Here is an 11,718-nt window from a genome sequence, read left to right as displayed (position 1 = left end):
TGACACCTGATCCAACCAGAACTGGTACTTACTGAATTTGGCGTACAATTGATATTCACTTAGCTTCTTCAAAGCCAAACGTAAATGTCTAGCATGGTCAGCCTCACTCTTAGAATACACTAGAATGTCATCGATGAAAAAAATTACGAACCTGTTAAGGTACCGACGGAATACCTGATTCATCAGGTCCATAAAAGCTGTTGGAGCATTAATCAACCCGAATGGCATCATGAGAAACTCATAATGACCATATTGAGTTTGAAAGGCTATTTTCGGAACATCAGCACTTTTGATCTTTAATTGATAATAGCCAGACCTTATATCGATTTTCGAGAAAACACAAACACAGCAAAGTTGATCAAAAAGATCATCGATACGAGGCAACGGATAAAGATTTTTAATCGTCACCCAATTTAGCTTTTTGTAATCGATACATATCCTCAATGTTTCGTCCTTCTTCCTCACAAACAAGACTGGAGCTCCCCAAGGGGAAATGCTCGGCTGAATAAACCCTTTTTCAACAAGTTCTTGCAACTAGGTTTTTAATTCCCTTAACTCCACAAGAGCCATACGATAAGGAGTTAAAGAAATAGGGTCGGTACCTGGAATTAGGTCAATAGTGAACTCTACTTCACGATCCGGTGGTAGGCCAAGTAAATCGTCGGGAAAAACATCAGGAAAGTGTCTGATTACTCGAATGTCTTCCACACAAGTAGGAGTCTCCTTACATAGAAAATTAGGGATAGGTCATCACAATTACCTAGGATTATATTTAGGGTTTTTCGATCCGAATTTTTTCAAAGTGTTATGAACTTATTCTATAAAAAACTTTTGAAATATTTTGATAGTTATTTACTAAAATTAGGTATTTTGTAATCAAGTTTTTTCTTATTAGTTATTTTGGATATATATTATACACTTATATATTTAAAAGGATATAGTATACCACAGAAATAATTGGATTTATACGTAAACATATACCAAATATTGAAAAAGAACAATAAATTTTATATAAGGAAAAGTTTGAGAATATTCAAAAACTTGTACAATAAATTTTGGAATTATCTTTTAAAATTTTTGAATTTGAAAATTAAGCAAAAACCCTTGCTCTACGCAAAACTCTTCTCACAACCTTGAGAAAAACACTAACTATCATAACTCTATTTGGACTAATAACACTGTGTTGACAACCTATGACATCTTCAGCTTAGACTAACATCACTTGAGCCGTAGAATCAAGGAATCATCGAGCATCTTTAGTTTGAAATAACATAACTGAATCTAGTTGGTTAGTTATCCATCAAAGTATGGGCGGGCGAAGAGTTTCCAATTCTTTCACCTAAAGAGGTCACCTCATTAGCTTCTCTGCGAAGTGAGGTGTTACTTAGTTACATCTTGTTCGGCACAGTAAAAGCCGAACCAATTACTAAACTTCACAGGGATCTAGTAACGTTATTTTCAATTTGAGAGTGTTCCTTCCTTGGTGGTAATCACTTTTCCGTGCAAAAGTCAGCAACTCATTTGACACGACCACTACATCTATTTTATCACCCGACCAAGCTCGATTGCAAGTTGGCACACCCTCATTAGCAAGAAGGATGTGGTTAGCTCATAGTTTCTCACCCTGCGCGCCATGTAGAGTTTGCAATTTTAAAGGTCAATATAATCATACACTTATGAAGTTGAAAGGATATAGTATACCACCCAATTAATTGGATTTATACTTAAGCATATACCAAATATTGAGAAAGAACAATAAATTTTGTGTACAGAAAAGTGCAAGAATATTACAAAAACTTTACAATATATAAATTTGAAAATTGTGATATGATTAGATCAGATTAGAGTATGAGATTTCATAATGAAATGGAAAGGTTGATTCCGATTTCATTCGCCCAAAATCATCCTCATGCGAAGAGTTTGATTCCAGAATTGATATGAAGAAAATAAAATCGACGAAAATGACCATTAATGAAAGATTAAAAGTAAAATGTCTGAATTTTCCTTCTATGCAAATATTATGATGGAAAGTTATCGGCATCGACCCTATAATAAAGGCATTTGTAGGTTTGTCTCTCATATTTGTATAGAGCTGTCAATTTCTCTAAGGAATTTTAATTTTAGCCAATTACCTTCTTGAACCTTTATAACTAGCTAATTACCCTTTAGAACTTTTATAATTAGCCAATCTCCTCTTGAACTTTAAATTTAGCCGACTATCACAAATAGCCAATTTCCTCCTAGCGTTGGATTCTAAAAAATTTCATCCAATTTTTATCCATCCATTCTTTTTGCCCTCATGTGTTTGTCATGCATTGTCCGCATGATAAAAAAAATGATGAAAAACTGGATGAAAAATTTAAAAATCTAGCGTCAAAGAGAAAATTGATTATTAATAAAAGTTCAAAGATGAAAATTTACAACTCTATACAAATTCTAAGGGTAAATCAAGAAATATGCGGTAGAGAAAATAAACCTCTACGCATTCTTTTGCACTTTTTGAATATTCATCTTTTTAGTCAGGTAGTGAATATAACAAACAAATAAAAATCAATGTCATAGTTAGGAAGTGTAGCCAAGATGAAATGGGTGTGCAAGACGAAATGCGTGACACGTGATATGTGATCGTACCATGTTAGTGGTGGTGCTGAAAAAAGAGGTGAAACATAATTTAATCCGTGAGGATGATTAGCCACAGGGGCGGAGCTATTAAGAGACTCAAATGGTCTAGGGACCATCCGAAAGTTTGATTAAGTGGCTGTGAGGGCCTCCGAGGACCACCCAAGTCTAGGCATGTAGTGGAAGGGGAGAAGCATGGCTGCACAGGATTTCTAGTACTCTGCATTCTGGAAACCGGAGGAAGAAGAAGACTAAATGGTTTTGAGCCAAGTCATTTAAGTAAAACGGTGCGTTCGGTTAAATGGTTTGAAAATACACCCTCCTTTGAGCCTATACTAAAGGCTGTTCTTTGGTATATAGTTTTTACCATTTTTTATTAAAAAATAAAAAAGATTCAAACTTTTAAAGAGATTTGACTTTTCCAATTCCAATACTAACAACCCTAATTGGTTATCCGATTCCCCAATTCCACACTCTTCCTCCACAACCAGGTCCACGGCCAACTAGTCAGCTGTCTTTTTTCCACCACTATTTAATCTCTTCATTTTTAAATTTAAGTAAATTTTTCATTTTAGTCTAAATTAATCACGTAGAATGTTAAATTATAGTGATTGTTAATTTGTTATGATTTTTTTTATATTGTTTGGATGATGTGTTGGTTAGTTCATTTATATTTTTTACTTTATCAATTGATATGTTTTTTTTGTTTTGCTTAATTGATATGTGTAGAAATTAGGAGTATGAAACGATATTACAAGCGAAAATCATTAGAATATAAAACCTCGTCATAGACAAATTTAGTCTTTGTAGCTTGTAATGTTGTTTGTACATATATTATGAATGAAAAATTGTAATTTATCGTTTAATTTTTTCAAATTTATATTTGGTCCAATGTTCTGAAAAAAGTTAGGAGCTAGTCGGATGGCGGGTAGGGGCCTAGCACCTAGGCGGCTAACACACCCCGACCAAGATCAGGGCATGCTGGCCGTCACGTGGAAGTGACGTAACCATGTGCAGAGTGCGGAAGCTAATAAATAATAATAAAAGTACGAATAAATAAAAAAAAACCCAGCTATACACAAGGTAAATAACAAACATGTGCAAGTGTAAGTGTGAGAAACAAAGTTCAGAGCACAAAAGACCTAATGCAATCCGGGCGAAACAACACTAAATAAACACACCCAAAGGTGGTCTTACACTGGTGATAATTTGTCAGATAAGCCGGGAAAATCCTCTGGGGAACCACCAAAAGCGCTAGCCAAACTAGAACCTGGAGGGGCGCAAAACAGAAAGTGTGAGTGGGCAAAAACAAAGCTTTTCAAAAACCATTTCATAAACAAAGCTCTAACCCCTCGCCGTAAAACCTGTATACTTCCCACAAAAATAGAATATACATATATATAAATCATGCTCAGAAATATGCCATGCCAAATGCCTCGAAATAAAATGCAAGTACTCAGGTAATGCCAAACAATGCCATGTAATCTGTCAGCCGAAGTCACCTAACGTGACCTGTAAGGCTGAATTTAGAGCTCAAATCTCCAACTCATTAAGTATACCTGCACACGAGTCGGAACCACCTAAAGTGGTCTGTACGACAGGACTGGGTGTATAATAAGTACGCTCAAGTGCTACGATCACATGAAGACTGGGCGAATAATCGCGGGTCACCTACAAGTCGGAACCACCTAAAGTGGTCTGTATGACAGGATTGTGCACCTAACTTGGATCCAAGATGAGCGTGTGGTGCGGGAGGTGAACATCACGTGAAGGACTGTGCCCTACTCTGGGCGGGAGCACTAACACCGGGGGTGCAGGTTATGAGCTCTCTATGCATCTCAAATCACTACTGAACATAAACATAAACCATAACTTACCTGGCACTTACCTGTGCGTCTGCAACACCAAACATATATATGTATATATATATATATATATGCAACTAATAATGCATAATCAACGGCAAACATAATGCATGGCATAAAAACGTATAAACGTTGCATTTCACTTTCTGGGAAAAACATAAGTATATAGGTATATATGGAAAACCAAAAGCCCACTCACTCGTATGTAGAAGGGTCGTAACCCCCTTGCCTCGAGTGACCGCGCTCGTCCTCGGGATAGGTCTCACCTGTATGCGAAACAACTATAAAAACGTTAATTTTAAAGCACATAACCAACATTACGAAATAACTTCTCATCGTGTACAAATACACCAACGTGATCTACTTAACCTCACGAACATCCCCATATTTTTAAAATAATTTTCCGATGCCGCACGCCCCCCCACACTCCGGCCAAGGCACGGCCACACGCGCCACCCTCGCGCAAGCACGTGCCTGGCACACTGACCGCGTCAGTTAACGCCATCAGGAATATTCCGTTAACTCTGACGGATTTTGTTAACGCCGTTAGGAATATTCCGTCCAAACTGACGGAATATTCCGTCGTCTTCTCCGGCGCTGAAAAACCGAAAAAATTTCAAAACTTCGTATCTCACTCGTTTTTCAACCAAATTTCACAAAATTGGTACCAAAATGAAGCTTACAACAAGAGGAACAAATCCATACCACTTTCAAGCACTAAAACCCACGGGATCTCGCCAGGAAAACACCACCAACTCCGGCTAAACCTGCAACTCATGATCCCGACGTCCAAAACCTTCAAACGAACCACCCCGAGCCTCCTAAGGACCTCACCAAACTTCCTACAAGCTTGAAATTCCCAAAAACACGAGAATTAACGTATGCATGAACAGTGACCAAAATCGGGGATCACGAGTTCAACGTGAAAACGAAGGTATCCTTACCTGAAATGGGTATGGTTGAACTCCTAAGGACCTCACGAGCACAACTGTGTAATTTGTTTCCTCGATCTGTGAAGATTTCAAGGGTTATGGTGTTGTCCGTACAAGAAGATAGGAATGTGGAGAGAGAGGTCTCAGGACAGGGTAGAGAGAGAGGGGAAATGAGTGTGGTGTGTGTGTGGTCCAAAATCAGCGAAACAAAACCCAAAAACAACCACACAACGAAACAACCATGCAAAACCATCATTTCACCCCTACGGTATGAAAAGTCCGGGACGGGCTGTCACAACGGCCCTAGAAGGATTTATGTAAATTTATTATATATCTTGTAAATAAGTGTCTATTTACACATAAAAAAAATATATACTTGTATGGATAATAAAAGAATGACAAAATGCAAAAATAGAAGTAGAAGAATACACAAAGTACATCCACCCAACGAGTTCAATATTTAAAAAACAATAAGCATATAATCATAATGAGGAGTATTCTTGAATGATAGATTAAATTCTTCCTGTTCATGATCCTTGCATTGAATTGGACATAGACTAAACTATTTAACGTTGCTGTATCTTGTTCTTTGTTTTATAAGTATCCTCTCAAAAGCTCTCCAATTCATTTCACAATTGGATGAACTTGTAGTCAATCCATCATTTGCAAATTAGGTACACCATTTCCACAAGTATACCACCATTAAACTAAAAAAAAAAAAAACACACACACACACAATTAATAAAAATAGAAAAACCAAATCTGTCTAGGACCGCCTAGGTGTGACATCCAACATCGCCCAAGGGAGTGAACCTTATATGTTTATTCCCATCTCTACCTAGCACGAGGCCTTTTGGGAGCTCACTGGCTTCGGGTTCCATGGGAACTTCGAAGTTAAGAGAGTAGCGCACGAGAGCACTCCCAGAATGGGTGACCCATTGGGAAGTTCTCGTGTGAGTTCCCAGAAACAAAACCGTGAAGACGTGGTTGGGGTCTAAAGCGGACAATATCGTGCTACGGTGGTGGAGTGGGCCCGGGAAGTGGTCCCCCCGGGCGGGATGTGACACTAGGTGCCGCCTAGGACAGCCTAGCTCTAGACCAATTTTTTGAAACTATTTGCCCTAAATAGGGACGGGTCTTCACCGCCTAACTCTTAGGCCGATTTTTAGAACACTGATTTCGTCCAATATTTTTTGGAGCATTTATGTTGGGATCACCTAATATTAAAATCCTAAATCCGCTACTGATTAGCCGAGAGTCAGGTGACCTGCGTGGACAAAGTAAAATTTGCCCCAGGTTGAAGTAAAAAAGGGGGAAGGAGGGAGGGACAAGAGAGGGAGAGGGAGATGGAGAAAGGAAGAAGCCAACTACCAAGTTGACTAGCTAATAATATCCAATCATGGTCATGGAGAGTCGGAGACATGCCTTTCTTGCAGGCTATTTTTGGTTGAGGTTTGAGGAGGGAGCTCTTGTCCTCCTCCCTAATAACTAACCCACTTCCATCTCTTTTTATTTCTTTTTCTTTTCTTTTTTTCTTGGGAAAATAATATTCTCCCATTTGAAGATAATCTTCATTTCATTCATTACATCTATCTTTGATCAGCTTCCCTTAAAACCCAGAAGGAGATTTTCTATCTGGGTTTTGAAGATTTTGATTATCTGATAAAAAATATGGGGGGTTGAGGAAGATTCTTTGCTTTGAGCGGAAACTGAAGATTTTTTATTTGTTTTGAATGGAAGATTGAATGGGTTTGAAAAGCTTTGATTCTGTGGAGGAGGCAATGGCTTTGATTTCGATAAGGTTTTAACGTTCCTGTCTGTGTTTTGTTGGTTTTCTCCAAGTTGTCGAAATGTTTAACTAATCTGCAGACAACAACATCAATATCTGTATGTGTTGTTTATTGGATGGATTAAGGATTTGATGTCTGACATTTGAGGAAAATAAGGCAAGTGTGGAGCAAATAGCCAAAATTTTGGTGTACTATGTACTGCTCGTTGTAAATCCCCATCTGTTGGGTTTGTAATATTTTGAGGGACATGAAATTTCTAAGCGTTATGGGAAATTCATTTGGATGTTCAGCATCCGGGGAGCGGTTAGTTTCAGCAGCAAGCGATGGCGATGTTCAAGACAAGAAGCCAAGGCCTTGCTGGAATGTAACCCTCGCCTGGCAAGGTACTCCACTTTCGGTGTACGCAATTCCCCTCTCCATTATTCTGCAGCTCAGGGCCACCATGAGGTATAACTCTAATAAGATTTTGATTTCGTTGCGGTTTTACTTATGTGATAGGATTGTGATTGTATTTTTTCCATGTGTTTAGATAGACTCTCTATTGCTTGAGTCTGGAGTTGATATCAATCTCAGGAATTATCGTGGTCAGGTAAAATTATCGCAGATTATCTGAATGGCGGTACTGCACTTCACTTTGCCGCTTTGAATGGTCATTCTCGATGCATCAGACTCCTCCTGGCTGATTACATTACCGGCACCGGATTTTTAGACTACATTAAGGAATGCTGATAGCAATGAAGAATCAATCAGAGTTTAATCATGAGTACTTCCACTTCCATTTCCTTTTGCACCCTCTTTTTTTTCTTTCCTTATACACTTTACTGATTCCTCTTCTATGTTCTGCGCACCAGTGTTTTGTTCCACATAATTAATAGGCCCGCTGATGGAGGAATCGCTGCACTGCATATGGCAGCACTTAATGGTCACATTGAAAGTGTACAACTACTTTTGGATTTAGGGGCATCTGTTTCTAAGGTAACTGCGCAAGACGGAGCTACAGTTGATCTAATAGGTAAGTTAATCTATTATTTGCCGTTTTTCAGCAATTATCATTATCTGGTCGCCTTAGCAAATCTACGGAGTTGTATTGTAATTTTGGAACTGGATCATGCATATAACGTATATTCCAAGTCTTCAGGTGAATTTAGTTAATGCATTTGCATTTCTGGTGTTGTTTAGAAAACTATAGCAGAGTCAGATGTATTCAAGTTCCTAATACTTTGCTTAACTTCCTGTTAATGTACTTTCATGTTTAAACATTAATGTTTAAATGTTTCTGTCAGTCCATTATGATTTTGCAGGTCTGGTCATTCGGATGTATTTCCTAAACCATTTTGACAACTTTGCAGGTGCTGGAAGCACAGCCCTACAATATGCTGCATGTGGAGGAAATGCAGAATGTTGTCAAGTATGTACTTTATTCTACACAGGACTAGACGTAAATCTTGTTACATCTCATACTGACATTTATGTTTTTCTATTACTAATTTTATGCGTTGCTGTTCAGATTTTGATTTCCCAGGGTTCCAGTCTAAGTGCTGAAAATGCGAATGGGTATGTAACGGATTCCAATGACTTTTTATTTGTTTCAAACTTTGGCATATTTATATACTTTGACCTTTGTTTTGTGGACGTAAATGTGAGTGTTAGATTTGAACTTTGTATACATGTGCCCAATTCTCAAACTCATTAATTTTTTTCGTGATCTGGAGAAGTCAACATGCGACATTGGAGTCCTGTTGGAGTTATTTGTGATCAAACTATTCTTGATCATAGCAGGAGATGATCATTTAGCCAGGACCCTTGTTCACTAAAAGCCTGTCAGTACCCTTGTTCACTTGTACTTAAGGTGACAAGAGGTGTCGTTTAGCCAAAGGGCTATTTGCTCTGTGGCTTTTAAGTGCAATTGAGGCAGTGTTCCCTATAATTTCACACGTTCTCTCTGAGTAATGTAGTGCTTTTATTATGTTAACTCTGGCAAGTAACCTGTAAATTTGGACTGTGAAGTCAATGATTAATTAGATAGATGCACAGTTTTAATAATCAGCCATGGGGCTGTAAAATTTGTGTCTTATTATGATGGATCTTGTTTGATGTGATATCAGTTGTTTATCTGCAGTCGCAATCTGCAGTCACAATCTTAACCTTATGATTAAGACTCCTTTTTTTACTTTTATTTATGGTCCTTTACTAAACCGCAAACTTTCAACTTACCCCTGGTGTATGTTTTCCCTTGTTTACAGGTGGACTCCTGTGATGGTGGCTCGTTCGTGGCATAGAGACTGGCTTGAGGAAATCCTTACCACTGAAGAAGAAGGCCAGTCTCAGATTCTTCCTTCACCATACCTATCCCTTCCCCTTATGAGCATTATGAAGATTGCTAGGTGAGTATAGGTTTTTAGATATATTGACCAACTTTTTTGCTACCCAATTATTTGTTATTTCTGAATTGGTTCCATTCAAAATTGTTGTAATTCTGATTTGCTTCAGTCAATAAATCATGTTAAATATAGATAAAAAAAAACAACCCAACTATAAATTTATGGTGACTTTAAATAAATTGTGGAAGAATGAAGGGCTTAATTATGAATAACCCCTTAAGTTTTCTTTTGTATAAAATGAGGCTTTTTCCTGCACTAACTTTCTCTAGCAACCCCTTCAATAAATTCATTGCTAATCCCTGGTTATGCAAATGAAATGCATGGATGTGGTTGACGCAGAAAATACTTTTCACTTGCCATTATATATTGCAAGTAGATTTCTTAATAACTTGTCTGCTTATTATGTTTCTCTTGTTTGGCTGCCGGTTACAGAGAATGTGGATGGAGGAACAATGATTGTTTATCTACATGTCAAGATCCATGTGTTGTCTGTTTGGAACAGCAGTGCACAGTGGCCGCAGAAGGTATGTTTCTCTTAAAAATGCATACTATCATGATTATCTATCTCTTTTACGTTTACATGGCAACTCCACTTGATTTGATCCGTATACAAATGGGAAATTTTTTTTTGGATTGTAGAGGTTGGAAGGTTTCTATTATTCGCGTCTGAATCTTTCCAATTAAGATTGTTTCCGGGAGAAAGGGAAAAACGGTGGAGAATGATTGATGTGGAACCAGCTTCATTTAGTTATCCCTTGGTGTAGTAAATTCAAATATATATCCTCACACTCCAAAAATATCCCTGATGATGGTTCATGGAGGTAAATAAAGTAGGGAACCAGTGAGGTACTATAGAGGTAGAGCTTTAGCATCGGTTTGGGCTGAAGAAGGTAGATGCATAAGTGAATGCTCTGCTAAGTCCTCAGTACTCATATTAGAATCGAAGCCGAAAACCCCAACGATAAAGTCTTAAGCAAGCCTTAAGCTTCCAAACCAACTTTTGGCTAGGGCAGAATTTTGTGGAACCAAAGTAATTGTGGCCAGTTTCTTGGTGCCTAAATGAAAAGAAATTACAGTGGTATACCGGCTGATTCGGGATTTCCAACTTAGAACAATGTATAAACAATTAAGAAGAAGGAACCACCACTTGTGGAACCTTGAAGCTACCACATAACATGATATGCATTAAAAAATTCGAATTTTAAAGAACCTTGAATTCGGTAGACATGTTATTACTGCTATATATATTACTACTGGCTTTCTGCATGCTAGATGGTAGAATCATGTATAAATTTGTTGGTTGACAAATACGAACAATTCACGTTTTGCAGGTTGTGATCATGAGTTCTGCACAAGATGTGCCTTGTACCTTTGTTCCACAAACTGCACTTCAACTGCGTCTAATGGCCCCCCAGGCTCAATCGCATGTCCTCTCTGCCGAAATGGCATAGTTTCATTTGTCAAGCTTCGAGTAGCAAGATCAATGGTTAAGGAGAATGCAAGAACTAGCTTATCACTATCATTTTGCACATCTTCTTCTGAGGGATCAGATTCCTCCTCAATAACAACTCCACTATACAAGCCTGAGTTTCGCTGTTCCAGAAAATCCCCTCTCGGGTCTTTTCGGTCCCTCGGCTGCCAGAAGTTCCCATCAATCAAGATCAACTACAACCTTTGCATGGGAGCTCCAAATATCAATCCTTGTTTGGTTCCAAGCTCTAGTAATCGAAAGTTGCGGAACCATTTAGCTAGATCTTCCAAAACCCGCTTTAGGGATCAGCTTCTCAACCCGATGGCAGAAGGTCGTGGTACTCTTCGTTCAATCAAAATGTAACGACTGGCAGTGGATGTTGAATTTATTTTGGTCCTCTGTTTCTCTTGTATTCTCAGTTCTTTCGAATGTACTTTTTCCCCTCATTTTTGTCCATAATGTTGATGAGAAACATATGCTCGTGGCGAAGCCATCAACTCAGTCATCTCCTAAAATTAGGCAAACACAAGAAAGTCCACCCTCACAAGAATCCGGCTGATTTACTTTTCTTGTAATTATTCAATTAGTTTTGATTGTGTTGATATACTTTCAATCAAGGTTCTAAAAAATGTTAGGCATTAGTTGGACAGCGGGTTAGGG

At 38.2% G+C, this 11,718-nt stretch overlaps 1 pseudogene across 1 annotated transcript; it reads left to right on the top strand.

Annotated features, from left to right (window-relative positions):
- Positions 1 to 6,711: 6,711 nt before the first annotated feature.
- LOC137732870 (E3 ubiquitin-protein ligase XBAT32-like) lies at positions 6,712 to 11,470 on the top strand (annotated as a pseudogene). The gene is made up of 8 exons (XR_015957608.1): positions 6,712 to 7,653; positions 7,736 to 7,969; positions 8,058 to 8,218; positions 8,556 to 8,614; positions 8,714 to 8,760; positions 9,450 to 9,590; positions 10,020 to 10,111; positions 10,919 to 11,470. The product of XR_015957608.1 is annotated as an E3 ubiquitin-protein ligase XBAT32-like (transcript).
- The last annotated feature ends 248 nt before the right edge of the window (positions 11,471 to 11,718 follow it).

Source organism: Pyrus communis, chromosome 16 (assembly GCF_041283825.1).
Source record: "Pyrus communis isolate YQ-2024b chromosome 16, ASM4128382v1, whole genome shotgun sequence".
NCBI lineage: Eukaryota > Viridiplantae > Streptophyta > Magnoliopsida > Rosales > Rosaceae > Pyrus > Pyrus communis.
Note: the sequence above shows the minus strand (reverse complement) of the source record. Positions and strands in the feature narration are given on the sequence as shown.